This window comes from Mesocricetus auratus, unplaced genomic scaffold (assembly GCF_017639785.1).
Source record: "Mesocricetus auratus isolate SY011 unplaced genomic scaffold, BCM_Maur_2.0 Super-Scaffold_100021, whole genome shotgun sequence".
Taxonomy (NCBI): Eukaryota; Metazoa; Chordata; class Mammalia; order Rodentia; family Cricetidae; genus Mesocricetus; species Mesocricetus auratus.
This window is the reverse complement of record NW_024429202.1, coordinates 4,921,377-4,935,443: the sequence shown is the minus strand read 5'-3', so window position 1 is coordinate 4,935,443 and position 14,067 is coordinate 4,921,377. Positions and strand designations below refer to the sequence as shown.

Genomic DNA, 14,067 nt, shown 5'->3' with positions numbered 1-14,067 from the left:
AAGACCCTTTGGAGGATATGTGCTTCTCCTCTCCAGCCAGAACAACAGTCCCAAACGCATCCTCCTTGAAGGAACTTGAGTCTTTTCTGTTTCTAGAATCTCCAAATGTGAAATGACTGTGGTCCCTGGGTATCTTAGAGATTACTGTGCTGTAAATTACAGATCTCTACACAGAACACGAATAAGCGGTGGGATTTGAGGAGTCACCAGCTCAAGATGATGAATGTAATGGATCAATGATAACACTTATAAATTACAGGACATTAATGATCATTATATGTGTATTAGGCTGGGCTCTCCGGGATAGAAAAGATCAGATGTCTCCAAACAAATGCTGATCTGCCGGTCAATGTCCCTGTCAGCTGGCATTATCCTAATTACATGGGATTCCATGTTTTAATTCACAACTCTTGCAAGGAAAGGAACCCATTAGCATGTCTCTTACAGTCCAATTTCACAGCCTGGTAATGATGGCTACAGATGTGGGCAGGACCCACTGCTTATGTTCCCTAAAAGCCCCAGAGTTGATGCAGAATCAAGGTGCCAGGCTCCCCCCACAGTCAGCGCTGGGGCAGAAGGTCGCCATGGTCCCTGCTGAGAAAGCTTAGGGATGACTTATCTCTGAAATCAGTTCTGGTTTCCATGACATAAAAGGGGAAAGAAGAAATCCACTGGGCAATTCAGAAGCTTGGAAATGGATGTTTGATGTTCTTGTAACATGTGCACATTCATGAGCTTTGTGTTACAACATGAAAACAAGATTGTGTGTGTACACGTGCAGAAGCCAGAAGTCAACAATAGGTGTCTTCCTTTCTTCCCACCTTACTGATGCAGGGCCTCACGGAGCTTACCAATTTAGCAGAACTATCTGGCTAGTGATATCAGGGGCCTCCTGTCTCCATATCTCTAGTGCTTGGATTACAGATGCATGCCTGCCACCAAGGCCATCGTTTAAGATTATCTTACCTGTGCACAGTGTGGGTGTGGGCTGTGTGTGCCACTGCACATATGCGAGTGTAAGGACAATCTCCCTCGATGGCCCTCACCTTCAGAGACAGGGTCGCATTGCTACTACATACCCCCGGGTTGACTGGTCTATGAGCTTCCAGGGACTTTCCTGTCTCCACACACCCTGCTTTATGTGACATCAAGGGATGTGAACGTCCATCCTCGGGCCCCCAGGCCCAGATTTTTATGTGGGTCCCAGGGATCTGAACTCAGGTCCTCAGGCTCAGCAAGCTCCCCAGCCCTTAAGTGTCATCAAGATTCAGAGGCCTTTCTTGATACCGACTCCATCTTCACAGCATCCTTAATAGGCCACCTCCACCTTCCCACTGGGACTGTGTTTCCTTCTCTCTGGCTGGAGGAAAATGTTTTATATATATATATATAACTCATAAGATTACAGGACTTCCACATGAATCACTGCCTCTACCCTCCCACACCCTTCCCAACCATCTGATATTCTGGTGAAAAAAAAATGTTGCGTTGGGTCTTCCCTGCCACAAATTAAATGTGCAGTGAAAACCAGGCCAGATGTCCACCAAGCCTGCCAGGATCACATCCTTACTGAACACGAGGCCCATTCAAAGGGGCTGGGGATGGGCCAGGGCCGTGTGGGGACACGAATGGAATCCTCGGTGAAGTTCATCAACTGAGTCAGCATTGTAAAGCACTTTGCAAACCTTTATTAAGTCTCTCCCCCTTCCTGGGGCGTGGGGGTCTTTATATAGGGCCCGGGTGACTGGCCAGGCTCCCTGCATCCCACAGGCCTTCTCCACAAGGAGATCTGTTACAGGAAACAAATAGTGTACGTGCACGGCTGCGCCCAGGCTGAGGCAAGTTTCAACGTTGATGGTAAGTGGGAAAACCTCTGTGACAAAGCTGAACTCTGGACAACGAGCCGGAGGAGGAGTGCCCGCTACCCCCTCCCCCACACTTCCTGCTCCAGGTGGCAGGAGAGGGGTCCAGCCCGAGGGCTGAGCTCGCTTTCCTCCTGCTGTCTAAGGCAGAGGACTGCAGCGGAGCGAGGGAGGGGAGAGGGTGAATGGGGAGATCAAAGTTGTAATCATCCTAACAGGTCTTTTGGATAGACGGGGCTCGGCCAAGCTGGGAAAATATAGGCTCCGAACAAAGCCGAGGTGAGTGACTCAGCGAGGTTGACTTCTCAGTTCCTAGGGAGTGGCACCGCGGATCCAGGGACTGCCTCCATGCTCTTTGTTATAGCTTGACTGTCGATGATTATGAGCAGTGACTACCTGTGGGAGAAACAGGCTTGAGAAAGCATCGGAGAAAGCAAGCGATATCAAGTCACCCGCAGCGTGTGTCCCGAAATTTCACCACCGCTCCTCAGGCAAGTGGGCGCGCTTCCCCTGACTCCAGGCTTCCAGGGGAGCCCTCGGCTAACTCGGCAGCTCCTCCGACTACCCCACCCACCCACCCATCCCGGGAGGAAGGGACCAGAGCTAAGGGGGCCGAGGAGGGAGGGGGAAAGCACTTGCCAACATTGGAGAGATGGGAGGTCCCGAGAGGGTAGCTTTGCCATGCTCACGGCTCCCCACAAGCAGGAGCATAGACCGGAAGAACTACAAAGACACAGTTGAGGCACGGCGGACATCTGCTAGGGAGCCGCTCCAACACGTGGGGTAAGTACGGCCCCGGCGCCCACTGCGGGCCTGAGTTACTTCCTGGTAATGGCCGCTAAGCTCAGGGCCTCCGGGGCTCAGCCCGGACATTGTGGGCGTTCTTCCATCTTCACAATTGTCCCTGTCCTCCTGCAGAGTCCTCACCAACCAGCTGATCAGCCAGAGGCCAGCTTGCCTTCATCCCTGAGAAAATGCTCCTGCCAAATAAGGGCCAACTGCTTCCCTCCGGCCGTTAAGCCCAACCCTTGGCCACGCCCCTCACATCAGCTCCTCCAATCAGAGGCCGGCAGCTCACTGTCCATTCTGGACTTCTAGAAGGCTCCGGAGACTCGGCATTATCTCTTCCCTGGGCCCTGGGAAACAAACGTCTTCCCAGAAAGCTGACATGTGAGGCCAAAAAAGGAATAGAAGCCTTGCAAAGTCCCGGGGGGGGGGGGAGTGCATTCACAAAGCCATGCTCCCTGAGGTCACCCTGAAGTTGGGGACACTGCTGCGAGACCGCCTGTCCCTGTGCTGGCACTGACCGAAAGGCACAGGCCTTTCACTGGCAGGTGTGCCCGGACAAGCCTGCCATCCCCTCGCACACCGTCAGCTCCCGCTTCCTCCTGCCCCAGCTGTAGTGGCTGGAAGACCCCTCTGCCAGAGGCTTAGCCAATGGGAGACGGCTGCCGAGTAGAGGGGTGTGTCTTTGGCCCAGGAGAAGTATCAGAAACTGCATCTTGCTGGTTTAGGAAAATTGTGTCCACAAAGGTTCAAATGCACCACTGCATCCAAGCTTCATTATTTCTTTTAAAAAAATAACTCACATTCAGTGGCTTTTCAGTGTTCAGATTGTTCTATCCTCAGCATTGATTACAGAATTTTCCATTATCCTCAAACGAAACCCTGTTCACATCAAGTATCCAGACTTCCTTTTCACCCAGCTTCTAGTAACTTCTAAATGGTTTTCAGTTTGAAAACCATTTCCTTTTCTTTTTGTGGACGTGCCCAGGTAACCTTTGGCTGCTGACTTCTTTCCCCCAGCATGTTCCAAAGATTATGCCAGTGTTCACTCCAAGACTAAGCAATATGTATTTATGTATCCCTTCATGAGCCCTTGAGGTTTTCATTTCCCTGACGTGTATTTTTGTTTGTATACAGTCTCAGATGTTTTGGATACTGTATTGGTTAGTTTTCTGTTGCTGTCATAAACACCATGACCAAGGCAACTTACAGAAGAAAGAGTTTATTTGGCCTTACAGTTCCAGGGTGATGAGTCCAGCCGGCAGCGGCAGGAAGCTGAGGGCTCCTCAAACGGCACAAAGCACAGAAATTGAACTGGAAGTTGCTCGGGGTTTTAACTCTCAAAGTCTACCCCAGCAAGGTCACACAAGCTTCCTAAAAGCGTTTTAAGTGCCTGAACCCACAGGAAACACTCTCATTCACATCACTGCAGACACACACCGAGGAGTGGTAATTCCATCTTATCTCCAGGACCTGTCCAAATGCATTCCATGCGGGCTTTCCCATTTTGACACCCCCCCCCAGGCCTGTCTAAAGCTTCCAGCATCCCCAAGTCCCTATGGAACATTCTTTCTTTTCTCTTTTTAATTATAGCTATCCAAGTGTGTGTGCAATGGCCTCTAGTTACGGTTTTGATCTGTGCCTCTTTGATGATTAAAGACTCTGAACATTTTTCCACGTGTCTATTAGAGACATCTACGATTATCTTTTTTTTTTTCAGGGGATGGCTACTTGGGTACTTTGTGCGTTAAAAAATAGAATGTGTTTTTGTCATTGAATCTTAGAATATTTTGAATATTCCAAAGTAGATCTAGCATAGTCTCTTCATAACAAGAAAACACTTTAGTCATTTTTCTCTTTAATTTTTGTCACATTTTTCTTAGTTCCTCCTTGTCTTCCTTATTTTCACTTTACTGGATATTTCCTAACATGTTGTTTCATTGCTGCTATTTTAATGCTATTTTATTATTGTTTGCCCTGAAGAATACAAGTGGCATCATAATTTATAACAATCTAGTCATAATGAGCTTCAGAGTATCACAAGCCATGATCCACATGACTCCATTTCCCTGTGACAGTGCCACAAACACATTTCCATGCATTGTGCACCCATCAACATAGCTTCACGATTACTAGCCTTAAGAAGTTGTCTCTAATGCATCAGAAAAGGGAGTTACAAACAAAACACGCTGTTTGTATGGAGCATTGTAGTTGGCTTTGCCTGTGTGTCTGCTTTCTTCATGGGGACGTCTGCTACCATCTTGTCCCTTCACATCAAATTGGAGGTCTCCTTTCAGCATTTCCTGTAGAGAATTATCCATGACAAATTCTTCTATCCTTTTATCTTAAACTGGGGAATATCTTAATTTCCCCCTCATATTTCAATGACAGTTTTACGAGATATATAAGTTTTGGTTAACAACCTCCCCCACTCCATTTAGCACCTTGAATATATGAATCCACTGTGCTGTGGTTTGCATAGCTCCTAGTGAGAAACCAGCTCTTAATCTCACAGAAGTTCCTTCGTACATGGCAATTCGCTCCTGCCTTGCTATTATCAAGGCTGTCTTTGGACTTCATCATTTGGGTATAACAAATCTTTCCATAGATATCTTTGAGTTTATTATTTATTTGTTGTTCCTTTGAATATAGATCCATGTCTTCATTAAATTTTGGAAGCCTGGAGATATTCCTTTGAATACTCCTTTTATCCTTTTCTCTCCCTCCTTTTCTTCTGGGGTTTTCCTTCTGCATATGTGCCTAGACATACTCCAGACTGTCCCACAGGTCTCTTAGCTCCACTAGGTTTTCCTCATTTTTTTCAATTCTCTTTTCCAGTCTATGGAATCTCAGTTGGCTTATCTTCACAGACAACCTTTTTCTTTTTATCCACTCAAATTTCTTGAGTGAGATTTCCTTCTTTGTAAGGACATATTTCAACTGCAGAACTTCTGATTGTTTCCTTTTAAATAATTTCTATGTCTTCATTGTGTGTGTGTTTGTATTTATTACTGTTTCTGTAGTCTCATAGTTTGCTTTAATGCCATATATAGGGACTTGTTTATAATTTGGGTCTATTTGAAATAGTTAATTTAAGCTCTCAGTATCTGGATTCCTTTAGAGTTTATTTATTTTCATTGCTTTTTTGCCCCAATTTGAGGGTCATATTTTCTTAATTTTTTCATATCTCATAACTTTTTGCTGAAAACTGGATATTTTGAATGTTTTAATGGCTCAATTTGGAAATCAGCACCCTAGGGAGTCAGGGAAGCTAAGTAAATAGTTACTTCCCTGGAATGCCCAATTGGTATGGAGTCACATGTATCCACAGGTCCTCTGCAGATGCAACACGCTTCTCTAACCACTGGGTCAGCTCTCCAGTCCCTGGAACAAGCATTATTTCTTGAAATAAATAAATACATTTATGTATTTGTTTGCTTGTTTATTTTACATCCCAGCGGCATTTTCCCCTCTCTCCTCTCCTTACAATCCCTCCCCATTGCCCCTCTAGTCCCACCCCTAATCAACTCCTCCTCTGTCTCTGTTAAGAAAGGACAGGTATCCCATGAGTATAAACAAAATATGGCATATCAAGTTGCAGTAAGACTAAGCACCTTACCAGGTGTAAGGCTGGGCCAGGCAACCCAATATGAAGAGTGGGGTCCCAAAAGCCAGTAAGAGTCGGAGACAGCCCCTGTTCCCACTGTTTGGAGTCTCACGAGAGGACCAAGCTACACAATTGTAACATATATGCAGAGTGCCTAGGCCAGTCCCATGCAGGCTCCCTGGTTGTCTGTTCAGGCTCTGTGAGCCCCTACGAGTCCAGGTTAGTGGACTCTGTGGGTTTCCTTGCGGTGTACTTGACCCCTCTGGCTCCTTCTCCTTTCCCACTCTTCTGCATAAGCAGTCTTCTCTGAGCTGTGCTTAATGCTTGGCTGTGGGTCTCTGCATTTGTTTCCATCCGTTGCTGGATGACACCTCTCTGGTGACAACTGGGCTAGGCACCAATCTGGTCACAAAAGATGCCCAGTTTAGGCAAATATCTGCTATTTCTAGGATTCTAAGCTGGGGTCTTCCTGGGAGATTACCTTGTACCGGGTTTTTACCTGACCCCATGTAAAGAGAAGCCTTCCCGCCAGCCTGGTTCCAGAGCCGCATCAGTCCCAAATAAACACACAGGAGGCTATATTAATTATGAAGCTGTTGGCCTTGCTTGTTTCTTACTGGCTAGCTCTGACTTAAGTATTTATCCCATAATTGTTAATCTAAGTATTTCTCTTACCAGAGAACTTTCCGGGCTTCTTATCCCTATAGTGGTTACATCTCGACTTCCCTGTGTTTCTCCTACCCAGAGTCCTTCTCGACTCCTATCTTGCTTCCCTATTGACCAACAGTGCTTTATTGACATATACACAGGACTTCCCCCATCAGCCCCAAAATGGAGTTTTGCAGACTCTAAGAGGCCACAGATGCCAGCTCAGACTACTATAGCCAGCAAAACTGTAAATCACCTAAGATGGAGAAAACGAGATATTTCATGACAAAGTCAAACTTAAACAGTTATCTATCTATAAATCCAGCTTTCCAGAAGTTACTAGAAGGAAAACCCCAGCCCCATGAAGCTAACTATACCCTCAAAAAACACAGGCAATAGATAATCTCACACCAGCAAAGCCCAAAGAACATAAATGCGCAAATACACACACACACACATAAACACGCATATGCACACGCACACACTACCAACAAGAACAACAAAATAGAAACCAAGAAATAAATATTCTTTAGGAACTGAGTTCCACAGAACTTTAGACACTTGCCCAAATAAAGAAGGACCTGAACATAGGCAGTTTGACTCTACAGGGTATTCATTCATTCATTCACTCACGCACTCACTCACGAATATCTGTGGAGCTGAAGAGATGACTCCACAATAAGAGCATACAGATTGCTTCCCAGGAGGACATCAGGTGATTCCCTGATGTAATGTGACTCCCAGCCTTCTATAATGTCAGCATCAAAGGACATCTCTGGCCTCTTGGGTGCCTGCACTCATGTGCACAGACCCAACCAACAAAAGCATATGCCTCCACATAAATAAAAATGAAATCAAATGTTTAAAGAGTATTTATTTTCTATCTCCTCAGGCCTAGAAATCAGTGGCTATTCGATTGTGGGGGAAAAAAAAGAACAGCAAAGATTCCTGTCCCCAAGAGTTGAAGACTTTTATGAAGAGAGATTCATAGTTAACACGTAAATAGTCAGCATTGGAGACTAAGAAGCATTGTGAATTAAAGAGACTCTTACACTGACTGTTTTTCTCATTGCTGCCATCTACCTGTGACAAGAAGCAACTTCAGGAATGGCAGGATTATTTGGGTTCATAGTCCAAAGGGCCAAAGTTTCTGCTTGCCCCTTCCCCTGTGCCCTGAAGCACCATGGCAGAGAAGATGTGGCACAGGAAGTGAGCCAGTTACTCCAACTGTTAGCAGTCAGGCAGCAGAGAGGGACACAGGAAGTGAGGCTGGGTGACCAAACCACAGGGTCCACTCCTGGTGACTCACTCCTCTGGCAAGGCTGTACCTTTCAGAACAGCTGGAGACCAAGTGCTCAACCCAGTGAGTCCAGGGGTGGGGGTGGGGGTGGGGGTGTCACATTGTAATCCATGATGGGCACCAGGACTATTGTGTGTCAGGGTAAAATTATAAGTTTTAAGACTTGCTTTGTCGTGGTTGCCCAATTATTCTTAAACAGCTTCAAAAATAATGCTTGAACTCCCATGTGCACTTGCTCAGACCTGCTTACAGTTAACAGTCTGCAGACACCCCCTCCCACCTCCCCACTTGGTACTGAGATGCATGGTGTCATGTTTGTTTACTCCCTCATAATTATTTCTGAAGGCATCATATCACATGAGCACAGGGTAACTGTCAAACAGGAAAGCAAACATTGCTCTGATTCCATTATCTAATCAATTGTTTATGTTTTAATTTCATCTATTATCCCACTAGTGTCCTTTATGACAACTGTGTTTTCTAATGCAGAATTCAATTTTCTTCGTCTTGCCCCTTCGATCAAGAGCAGTTTCCTGGCTCTTCCTGTGTTCTGCATACCACTGGCATTTAAAATACTCCAACCACATTACCTTTTATCATCTTCCACAGTCTGGACTGACCTAGTGTCTCTTGCGTGTGACAATCAGTTAATGCACTTTTTAAAAAGTTTATTTATTGACTGATTGTATGTGTGTGTAAATGCATATCCATCTATCTATCTATCTGTCATCTATCTATCCTCTATCTCTCTGTCTCTTTGTGTGCATGTGTGTGTCTGTGTGTGTGTGTGTGCGTGTGTGTATGTATGTGTGCACTGAAACTGTTGTACTTTGCCATGAGAAATGTCCCCTTTAGACACATGTGTCTGAATACTGGGTTCCCAGTCACTGGTGCTAAGTATAAAGGTTATAGAAATTTAAATAGCTGGACCCTTGATGGAGGAAACATGTCACTGGGGAGGGGTAAGCCCTGAGGTTTTGTAGCCTGCCCCCCCCCGTGTGTGCATGAAATGTGGTGAGGCCTCGTGTCCCTGCCACCGTGCCTTTCCCTGTGTGATCAAGCTACAAGCAGAAACAAGCCCTCTGCTTCCTAACTTGCCTTTCTGGGAGCATTTTACCCAGCAACAGAAAAGTAACGACTGCAGAAGCCGTAGGAGGACACCATTTGTCCTACTCTGTCACTCTCTGACTTCTTCATGTGGACAGCGTCTCACAGAACTTGGAGCTGAGCTAAGTGCCCACAGGCCTCAGCCACTGTCTTGTCTCTGCTTGCTACTGTAGAGGCATCTGCACCACTGGAGTTGCCGGTGTACATGTGGCCGTGCTTGGTTTTTAATGTGGGCACTGGAGACTTGAACTCAGGTCCTCAGACTTGCACGGCACCTGCCCTGATCTACTGAGTCATCTCCCTAGGAATGGTCTCCCTCATTTAATGCAGTCTTGGAAGACACAGTACCTAAGTGGTTTTTGTTTTGTCACTGAAGTGCTTAATGGGGGCTGTGTTTATTCTTTATTAGTATTCTTTGATCCTTTTATTTAAGTTACCTTGAGCTAACAATCTCCTCTCTTTTGTTTTCTGCAAGCAATCAGTACTTTCTTGGAGAGCTCCTTAAAGGTGATATTTACATGCATTCTCCCAGGTTAGCTTTACTTTATTCTTTGAATATGTGAAATGCTAACGTGATTCTAAATGTCAAAACATATACCAACTTACAGCAGTGACCTTCCACCCTTACTATTTTCACTGAGTGTGTTCATATAAATATGTGAAAAGTAGGCTATTCATTTAAAAAGGACGTTGTCTCTAGATTAGTGGATGTTTCTGCCTTGCCAATAAACACACACACACACACACACACACACACACACACACACGCACTATTATATGAGCCCCTACTTTATTTTTGTTAATTTTAAACCTGCAATTTAAAGCGATTTTATCTTACTGATTTTTTATTTATGTGTATGTGTGCACCTGTGTGTAGGTGTGTACATTTGAGTGCAGTGGCAGCAAGGGCAAGAAGAGATACATTGGATCCCCTGGAGTTGGAGTTGCAGGCAGTTGTGAACTGCCCAGCATGCAGTGAACTCAAGTCCTCTGCAACCGCTGAGTCATCGCTCCAGGCCCTAACCCTGGGTTTTTACTCTACTAGTTTCCTGTTCTCCGTATCAGCTGCTCATCTATTTATAGTAATGGCTTCCTTTCTTGCGAGTTTTTGGAGAAGCGTTACATATATTTTTGAAGTAGGCTATTTTGATTCTTCATTGCTTATAGGCATAGTGTTTGCAGCCATGAATTATTCTCTAATTATTACTTTAAATGTGCTTTATAAATGCAATAGTTAGTGGTTTGATTATCTATCCTTTTCAAAATTCTCCCAATTCCCTTTACTTTTTAATAATCTTTCCATAGTTGTTTAATGATAAGTTGTTTTAAAATCCGTGATGGAGCAGCATCATTAACAATATTTGGAATCCAATGCCTATAGCCCAGCACTCATGAGTCAGAGGCAGGAGGATTGCTGCAAGTTTGAGGATGATCTAGAATACTTAGAATTTCATGTCAGCCAAGCTAAACACAATGAAAACCTCTCTCAAAAGTGTGTGTGTGTGTGTGTGTGTGTGTGTGTGTGTATACACAGGTAGACACTTGATGGTAATCTTACTATTCAGAGTGGGGGCAGGAAGATGGTGAGTTGAGGGCATCTGAACAACATAAAAGACTTTGTCTCCAAAGAATGTTTTATATGGCAGTCTTATTAGTAATCTTATCGGAATATAATTAATAAGCAGCAAGCTCTATGTGTTTAAGACGTACAACTTGACAAGTGTTGACATTCACGAACACCAACGAAAATGACACCACAATCAAGACTGAACACACTGACAAAGCATGAGACTGTAACCTTTCAGGGTCCCTCTGACCCATGCCAGTCAGCGGATTCGCCCCTGTGTTGTCCCAGTAGGTCAGCTCACATCCTTAGAATTTAACCTGCATGGGATCCCACAGAATGTATTCTTCTTGTGTGTGATTTCTTTGACACAGAGAAATTAACCTGAGATTCACCCGTGGCTTAGCCTTCATTTGCTTTTATTTCTGAATGGAATTTTGCCAATGGCTTGCTGATCTGTCCACCTGATGGCATTTGTGACTTACAGGTTTTTCTTTGGTGGACTTTTTTGCTTTGCTTTTTTCAAGACACGGTCTTGCTTTGTAACCCAGGCAGACCTAAGCCTCACAGGGCCTCCCGCATCAGAACTGAAATGCTGAGAATTTTAGCAATGCACCACCATGCTTGACAGTTTCTAGTCTCTGACTAAAACAGATAAAGATGCTAGGAGTATGAGGTACATCTGCATAGACACCTGCTTGTATTCTTTGGGTAAGTACCTATTATTTGAATGATCGGATCGTAGGATGGGGACATGTTTAGGTTTTAAGGAGCTAGAGAAGCTGTTCTGCCAAGTAGCTGCACATTTTATATCAATAGCAGGATTAAAAAGTAACGTTCCTCCAGACTGCTTCTCAATGCTTAAAATGAATCCATCCATTTGAAAATGTCTGTGTGAGTACATGTGTGTTCCTGCCTCTGTGTGTGTGTGCATGTGAGTGTGTGTTCAAATATGCATGTGTGTGTGCATGTGTGAATGTGTTCAAATATGCATGTGTGTGTGCTGTGTGTGTATGCATGTGTGAGTGTGTGTTCAAGTATGCATGTGTGTGTGCATGTGTGAATGTGTGTTCAAGTATGCATGTGTGTGTGCATGTGTGAATGTGTGTTCAAGTATGCATGTGTGTGTGCATGTTTGAGTGTGTGTTCAAGTATGCATGTATGTGTGCTGTGTGTGTGTGCATGTGTGTTGTGGTATGTCATTATAGATCGGATTTGTGACATTCTCACTTATGATGCTGGCACATCTCTGCTGTCTGTGTCTATGTTAACTCCTTCAGTGGCTTGTGTGTGGATCCCATGCACCTACTGTAAGATTCATTCCTGAGGAGTTCCTGTTTCTGATGAAATCATCAATGACATTGTATTTCATTTCAGTTTCCTACCATTCGTCAATTACATAGAGAAAGATGATTGATATCCACAGGCTGGTGACCTGGTTTTCTTCCTGTGGCTGTAATAAGGTGACTAAGAGCAAGCTGAGGAGGAAGGGGGCTGCTCGGTTTACACATCTGGATCACAGTCTGTCAGTGGGTCACTGAGGGAAGCTGGGGCAGGAGCTCCAGTACAGCCCGAGGCAAGAACCGCAGAGAGTTCTGGGGGTTGCCCTGCTTCGCTCAGTGGGCTTCCTTATGCAGCCCAGCTGCCCGCACATGGCGCCGCCCACGCATGGCGCCGCCCACAGTGGGCTAGGCTCTCCCGTATCAATCAGCAATCAAGAAAATGACCAGCAGACAAGCCCGTAGGCCATCTGACAGTGGAAACTTCTCAGTCGAGACACCCTCTTTCTAAGTATGTTTATGCCTGTGTCAACTGACAAAGACAAAGGTGGGATAGCTGGTGTTTCATTACCCAAACCTGATAAAAGCCAAGTCACTTTTTCTTGTGTGGTCTACACGAGTTACCGCAATAGAGAAAGACAGCTTCTCTTTCTAGCCAATCTGGATGCTTTTCATTTCATTTTCTGTTCCACTGCTGTAGCTGGGACCTGCAAGAAATATCACATAGAAAGGGGGAGTGCTGGTCTCCTTAGTTCTTCTCGTGGAAGAAGAGTACACATGGGGTGTTTTAAAAACAATTCGTTAGGTCCCACAAGTGACCTTCCCTCCCTAGTCTGATCTGAGCCCTGATCAGGAACAGTGATGATCACAGGGGTTTTATTTTATTTTGTTTTGCTTTTTGATACTGGGTTTCATGAATCCCAGACTTGCCTCCAACTTTCAGTGTAACCAAGAATGATCTTGGACTTCTGATCCTTCCTCCTCTACACACTGAGTACTGGGATTACTGGCATGTACCACCACGCCCAGTTTATGTGGTGCACCCTAAATATGATTCTATTTTCATTGATTTACTCTTAAAAAGTATTGGTGTCTTTCATGCATGTATAGGTGTACACTACATGCACTACTGGTATCTGTGGAGGCCAGAAAAACGTATACAGATCCCCTGGAACTGTAGTTTCAGATGGTTGTGAGCTGCATGAGTGCTGGGAACTGAACCTCTGTGCTCTGCAAGGCCAGCAAATACTTTTAACTGCTATTCGTGTCTCCAGCCTCAAACACATGTTTTTTTATTTAAATTTAAATTAGAAACAAGGTTGCTTCACACGTCAATTCCTGGTCCCTCTCCCTTTCCCTCCCCTCCTCCCGAGTCCTCCCACCACCCCCACCAATGTCCCCTCATTTCTCCAGGGAGGGTGAAGCCCTCCATCGGGATATCCATAGTCTGTCATTTCATCCAGAGCAGGGCCTAGACCCTCCCCCCAAGAGTCCAGGGTGAGAGTGCATCTCTCATTGTTGGATGGGAGCCCAAAGTCCATTTGTATACCCAGGATAAATACTGATCTACTACCCAAGGCTCAACAGATTACCTAGGCCTCCTCACTGACACCCACATTCAGGGGGTCTTGATCAGTCCCATGCTGGACTAAGCACTGAGCAGAACTCAAGAAATCCATTGACAGAGAGGGAGGACTGATGACCAAAGGGGTTAAGACTAGGCTGGTTTAATCCCCAGAAACAGCTGACATGGTTTGCTTTTTTTTTAACACAATATCTTATATTGATATGATTTGTAAAATGCTGCACTAAACTTTAAATTCCCAGGGGGGAAAACCATTTGTGGATGATACATTTTTTCTTTTCACATTTTGTTATATTTGAGTTATAAAATTTTATTAAGAACTTTTGTG

At 44.9% G+C, this 14,067-nt stretch overlaps 1 long non-coding RNA gene across 1 annotated transcript; it reads left to right on the top strand.

Moving 5' to 3' along the window:
• The first annotated feature begins 2,438 nt into the window (after positions 1 to 2,438).
• Positions 2,439 to 6,077, top strand: LOC110341302. Its single transcript, XR_002383190.2, has 2 exons — positions 2,439 to 2,645; positions 2,781 to 6,077. It is a non-coding gene; the product is annotated as an uncharacterized LOC110341302 (long non-coding RNA).
• The last annotated feature ends 7,990 nt before the right edge of the window (positions 6,078 to 14,067 follow it).